Source organism: Eptatretus burgeri, chromosome 9, assembly GCF_056783735.1.
Source record: "Eptatretus burgeri isolate ZD-2024b chromosome 9, Ebu_testis_v1, whole genome shotgun sequence".
Taxonomy (NCBI): domain Eukaryota; kingdom Metazoa; phylum Chordata; class Myxini; order Myxiniformes; family Myxinidae; genus Eptatretus; species Eptatretus burgeri.
In genome coordinates, this window is record NC_140969.1 from 31,856,295 (window position 1) to 31,863,459 (window position 7,165).

Sequence of the window (7,165 nt, forward strand, 5' to 3'; positions counted from 1 at the left end):
AGACTTTTCTTTCAGTTAAAACTTACTTTTAATATCTTATTTTGATAAAAGATTGTTTCTTGCTTGCATTTAGTTAAACTTTGTTTCATTATTGTTCTGATGCTTCTTTGTGATTCAAAATATAATCTTGAATATTCTTCAAACATAGTGCAGAGGGATTACTTCCTCATTTCCACAGCACGACAGTGCTCTTCCAGGCACTTCCCGATTTTCAGACACGAAGGAGAGAGGGTGAACTTCCCTTTCTCAGGTGCTTGGAGAGAAAGTGAATATACTGTGTTCAAAATACTGATGACTTGTATAAGGTTCTTGTAATCCCATGTGATGATTGCTTAAACCGGAGAAAGACTCCCATATATGGTACTTATACGGACCCACACCCTCATTGATTTCCTCTAACTAGTGCGTGCCCGTACGTGCAAGGCTGTACGTGCAAAAATTTTTTAAAAAAAACTTTCAAGCCGCGTGCCAGAAACAACAACCACACAGGCCGCTCCTTCGCTCTCGCGTGGCCGTACGTGCGTGGCCGTGCATGCGTGGCCGTACGTGCGTGGCCGTACGTGCATGGCCGTACGTGCGTGACCATACATGCAAAAAAAAAACCTTTCAAACAACCACACAGGCTGTTCCTTCAATCTCGTAAATGACGACTGGATTGAGCATTGTGTTTATCTATAAATGCATATAAGAAATCGAGAAATTATTATAATACAGTTAGTCATCACTATCCAGAAGTCCGTACATGTAACCCCTAATGGGGAACGCGCTCTAACTTGGCCATAACTTGGGAACCACTTGTCCGATTAATTTCAAACCTTGAAAAGGCACATACTCAGGTCCCCAGCAATATAGCTGGCAAGTTTAAATTAGATCGAACCAGTGGTTGTTGAGAAACAGCGGTCACACACACACACACACACACACACACACACACACACACACACACACACACACACACACACACACACACACACACACACACACACACACACACACACACACACACACACACACACACACACACACACAGAGATTGCTGGAATTATAGAGACTAGTGCGTGCCCATACGTGCGTGGCCGTACGTGCAAAAAAAAAAAAAAAACTTCCAAACCGCGTGCGAGAAACAACAACCACAGGCTGTTCCTTCGCTCTTGCGTGCCCGTACGTGTGTGGCCGTACGTGCAAAAATAAAAATAAAAAAACTATTAAACCACGTGTCAGAAACAACAACCACACAGGCCGTTCCTTCGCTCTCGCGTTCCCGTACGTGTGTGGCCGTACGTGCAAAAAAAACAAACAAAAAAAAAACTTTCAAACAACCAGACAGGCTGTTCCTTCGCTCTCGTAAACGACGACTGGATTGGGGCATTGTGTTTATCTATAAATACGCATAAGAAATCGAGAAATTATGAGACTACAGCAAGTCATCATTATCAGGAAATCCGTACGTTGTAACCCGTAATGGGGAACGCGCTCGAACTTGGCCATAACTTGGGAACCACTTGTCCGATTAATTTCAAACCTTGAAAAGACAAACAAACATAGATTGCTGGAATTAAAGATAGAAGATAGATACTGTGGGTGCAAAATGCCAAGCAACGTGTCCTGTCATTGGTAACTGAGGATCTCTTCCCCAACGGCCACGCCGACGCAGCGTGTCCTGTCATTGGTAACTGAAGATCTTTTCCCCAACGGCCACGCCTACGCAGAAACGTGTCCTGTCATTGGTAACTAAATGGCGCCCTTTCCCCATCGGCCACGCCTATGCAGCAACGTGTCCTGTCATTGGTTTGGTAAATACATGGCCATAACTTGGGAACCACTTCTCCGATTAATATCAAACCTTGAAAAGGCACATACTTATGTCCCCAGCAATATACCTGGCAAGTTTCAATTAGATTGGACCAGTGGTTGTTTGAGAAACAGCGGTCTCACACACACACACACACACACACACACACACACACACACACACACACACACACACACACACACACACACACACACACACACACACACACACACACACACACCTGGAATTATAGATAGATTATACATATCAATGTGACTTTGTTGTGAAAATGTTACACTGATTTTTTTTTCAAGTTTCTAAAATGCTATTTAAAATAAACTAATTTAATCTGCGATGTAATAGCAAAAAGACAAGTTTCGAAGAAACAACTCAGAACTGTGCACGTTAGACAGCTGTTAGAAAGGCGATCTAGCCTATCTCATTCTGTCAATAAAACAAGGGATATAATGCATTTTAATGATACAAATCAGACAATATTGTTACCACCAGCTATTTAATACCAACTACTGAAATAACGTATCAGAAATGAGTTACATACCGGAGACAAAATGAAGGCCACACAACCAGTCATGCTCGCCAGGTCGCCATTTTTCTCTTCTCAGAACCGATATCCAAAGATTCCGTCGGTCTACTTCGGCGGGAAAGCGGTAAAACTGCCCTCCAGAGCCTTTAGTATATCGCTGAGTACATCCCGGGGCACAACGACTCTTACCCATTTGCAGAAAAAAAGAAAAATCGCTTGCATGGAAATAATGGTGTAGTTGAAGTGGAGACTATCGGTTATTATGGACGCCTTAATACTTTCTTGCCACTCAATATGGCGGAGCTGCCAGTCACGTGACGGGTGACGTCATCTGAATAAGGGTTACAAGACGAAATCACATTTATCGATTGTTGATTTTTTTTTTCAATATATTATTCACTTTTTATCCTTCCTACCTTTTCAAATAATCAGTACTACAGCAAGGCGGTGGGCCTTCAACATTAAGACTATATTAAATAACAAGAACTCTGAAAATTTAAATAATAAAATTAGTATACATCGAACAAAAAGCAGGATCATAATCCTGAAATATACTTGTCAGGGAAGAAACAAACGAGAATCCTAATCCTGAAACTTGTCTTGATGAATTTTTAGACTTGATTTTTCTCAATACACTTTTTATCCTGTCTTTTCAAATAACCACCCACCCACCTGGTATGAAAAATCCCTTCCTCGGTTTGGAAGGTGTGGCCCCTGCCTGGAAGTGGAACCGGACCCCGAGGCCTACTCTCGAGCTGCCACCCACGGGACAGGCACCACACAGACCACACCACGCGCCTCCTTTTGTTTGTTGATATTCATTCAACAAAGTGGCGAATTACCCCATTGATGCAAGAGTAAAATGCTTAAGCAGTTAATCTGACGAAAACATATTCTCGAGCATAATTTTCTGTGCATTACAACAACATCTTACCTTTCTGTCTTCGAATATCGACATATTTAGAGAAACTCGCCCACAAAGCCTTCCTTGTGGACCTCGTGGTGCATGTGTACCGGAAGTCGGAATGCCACCCGGCGAACAGCTTCCGGATTGTGTGACGTCACGCCGATTGCTCGTCTGCTGTCACAGTGACGAGTTGTTTGAATCCGGTTATCTGACAGGGTTTTTTTTTTAAGGAATTTGTTAGTTTATTTTCTTCATCAGTTTATTGAATCCACGAAGGAGTTCATCGATTGTTGTTTATGATTTATCGATTCATAAATTGGTAATGGCCGGACAGGCTAAAGAAACACTGCAGTGTGAAGATTTCAAAAATACACCGGAGATTTATCGTTACGTGATTGGTAGTTGATAATTTTAACTACAACCACCAATCACGGTTTATTTTCACGTTTTTTTTTTTATTCGGAGGCAAAATCTCAAAAACCTTCTTTATCAACAACAAGTATTTTGAAAAATGAATACAATTTTTGATGTTAACCAATTCCAAACATGAGGAATCACACCGTGAGCCGCATATGGAGTAGTTTGAAAATTTAAATCCACAACATGAAGTGAATCGCTGACATGAATGAACGTGACGGAGTCGGGACTGTTGGGAGAGGTGAAAGCGTGTTCGTGAGGACGAAGAAGAAGAGGAACGTTGTTTCACCAAATCGTCAAAAACGAGGGAACAAACACGTCATAAATGACGTGACTGGATACGGATGACGTCAGACCATGAAGCACAGTTTGTCCTCTGCTTCCTGATTAAGTGGATTTTATAATTTTAATGAGGGACAAAACGGTTGGAGGATACGGGCATCGATCCCGCTCCCTCTCGGATGCAAAGCGAGCGATCTACCATAGGAGATAATCCCCCGTTCTTGAACATCAGAACTTGGGGGTCATCTCTCATGACTGATAAGAAACCAGATTGAAAGTGCTTAAGCAAGCACTCTAACGGAACGGAGTGCTCACCACCGCTTAACAACATGGCGGTCTCCATGGAAAACAATGCTGTCGTGGAACTTCAGCTGGGCGGGTCGGGTTTGCTTGCATTACTCGCTGAAAAAAAGTGTCGTCTGTGTTTTGTCAGAAGACTCCTTTGATGTTTGAATGATGCGTTTAAAGGGGTCGAAATGTCTACACATCTAAAGGGTGTAAAGCTGTAAATGATCCACGAGGGCCTTAAGGGTTCATAATATCTAAAGGATAAAGGGGATATGGATATGTTCCAATAGGGGATAGGGTTCAAAGGGTCTTCGGGGTCTCATGGACGTAAGGGGTCTCAAACGTCTAAGACCCATGGGCCAAAGAAGAAATGGTCTCATGGGACTTCAAAGGTCGAAAGGTCTCAAGATTCCAAAGGGTCTCAGGCGTTTGAAGGTCCAAAGCAGTCTCGAGTTTTAAAAGGTCCGTTCTGGTAGTACGTCATGAATAGATGCAGTCACGGTGCAACTGATGTTCAAACACGACATAATTAAGAGACAAAAGCAGGGATGTAGTGGTGTCGGAGTTTACCGCTCTGACACCTCAATCCATGCGAGGTAGATCTTCCCTCCACAACAGTTTAAAACAAACAAAAGCACCCACGTTCATATTGGTTGTGTTATTGTGCTTTGTGTACTTTCATGTTCACATAATTGGGATCAAAACTTGTCCCAAAAGCTTTGCTCTGTCGATTTGTCAGACACTTTGTCTCATGAATGATACCATAACAATACAGGTGTCAGCAACACCGACCGTACGAATTGCCGAAACCAGTATGGTCCAGAAGCAAGACAAACTTTCCAACCATTTTATATCCAGAATGAATGAATTCTGTCATGTTTAGAAAAAGTATTTACACTCTGGAAGATGTGAAGGCATGGGGAACTTTGGATGCTGACAACTCGTGGAAGTCTGGGTGGATCAGGAATCATGTTGGTTGAGCAAATGTAGGCCGATAACACATCAATGACAGACTCATGTTGACAGAGCAGATAAGCATAACAATCGATCTATCTGGGTTCTTCAAGGAGCAATGATGGAGGAATCAGGAGAAACCTTTACTCTTTATTTTCGTTTTTCTTTGTCTATCTGTCTTGGAGAAGTGAATTATTGCAGAAAGTTTTGTGCAAGGCTCATTTGGCTGTGCCTGAACAGGATTTGAGGGTGGACAAGTAGCGGCTGAAACCCGAATCCTCTCCAAGTTCCTCCTGATGACTCCATCTTTGACCTTTACTTCTTCAGGTTCCTTCTGATGACGCCAATGCAGTACTGTATCTAAAGTACTGTATGTACTGTATTTAGTTTTCTGTTTGATTACATAAGTAAACATCATGGTTACCTGCTCTGCCATCTCCTTCATTACTCTTGGATGTTTATCTGGCACCAAAGATTAAACTTATTTCATCAATTCCAAGAAAGATACCAACTAATGTGAAGGATAACTAAAGAACTAATTCCAGCAGACAGGACTCCCAGTTTAATGTCTATCTGAGGGAGGGCACGTACATTCATGAATCACCCTGCCTGTGACACACTGGGATGGCATTTTGTTATTTTTTTTGCATGTTACCAAGTCGAGGCTCATGCAAGAGCTAACACACAGAAACATACAACAAGGCAGAAGACAAGAGGGGCAGGAGAGGGAAGTACAAAACAGTGGAGAACAGAGATATTAGGAGATCTGCGGAACTAAGAGGGATGGGGTAGGGTACACAGAGCACACGGGGTAAACAAGATGGTACGACAGGTACTTTCAGGAAGGAAAAGAGGGAATTTGAAGGAAGTGGGTTTGGAGTGGTTTAAAGGGGGTAGAAAAGATCATGGTTTTGGATGGGGAAGATATGAGTTGGGGTGAACAACTGTTTTGAAGATCTGGATGGAGGAGTGGGAATGAAGAGAGTGTGGGAGTTTGTTCCAGAGGAGGGAAAAAAGAGGAATGAAAGAGTGAAGGTGAGCAGTGATTCTTGATTTCCACAGTTTCACCAGGGGTTTTTTCGTGGACCTTCAGTGCCCTGAGAAAATATAGGGGGGACAGAGCATGGACAGAGCAAGCGGGGGCGGGGGGGCAAGGCCAGAGAGGAGATGGCAGAAGACAGAAAGACCACCAACCTGCCTCTGTGAGAAAGTAAAAGACCCACAGCCTCAGCTTCATCGTGGGAGATACCAATGATCTTAAAACCTTGGTTTCCACAGCGTGAAGCCGAGAAAGGTGAGAGGTGGGAGCACCAGCCCAGATGGGAGAGTAGTACTCCATCAGACTGCAGATGAAAGCTTTGAAAATGATAAAAAGCTCAAGTATGCCAAGGAAGGACTTTGCACGACGTTGGATGCCCAGTCGGCGACTGGCTTTTGAGGAAAGCTTGGAGGTGTGGCTTTCCCAGGAAAGATCGTGGCAGATAGTGAGACCCAAAAGCATGAATGAAAGGACTTCATCAAGGGGATTGTTGAGAAAGTAGATGGGGATAGGGGGTTTTCAGACGGTCCTTTCAGAAAGACATGGTGAGGGTGTGGGATTTGTCAGGATTGAAAGACATATTCCAATTGTTTGACCAGCTTGTGATTTTATCCAGGTCTACAAAAAGTGAAGAGGCTGCTGCCTGCCAACCAGATGGATGAGATATGGTATGGCAGAGGGTGGAGTCATCAGCAAAGAGATAAAGAGGATTTTCCAGAAAGTCTGAGAGATCATTGCTGAAAACAAAAAGCCCAGGTCCCAGAACATTGCCTTGAGGAGCTCCAGCCTGGATGGGAAGAAGAGATGAGAGGATTCCATGAAGAGGCACACATTGACAGTGACAGGAGTCGAAGTCCATGAGCCATGAGTGGAGATTGACTTGGATTCCATAAGAAGAAAGTTTGGTAAGCAGTGCGGGATGCCAGACCATATCGAAAACTC

At 43.3% G+C, this 7,165-nt stretch overlaps 1 long non-coding RNA gene across 1 annotated transcript in view; it reads right to left on the reverse strand.

The window, feature by feature from the left end:
- The window catches only part of LOC147019847 (uncharacterized), a 42,512-nt gene extending 39,096 nt beyond the window's left edge, over window positions 1–3,416 (reverse strand). The window contains exon 1 of the long non-coding RNA XR_015061539.1: window positions 3,271–3,416. This is a non-coding gene — a long non-coding RNA (uncharacterized LOC147019847). The remainder of the gene's footprint in view (window positions 1–3,270) is intronic.
- Window positions 3,417–7,165: the final 3,749 nt, after the last annotated feature.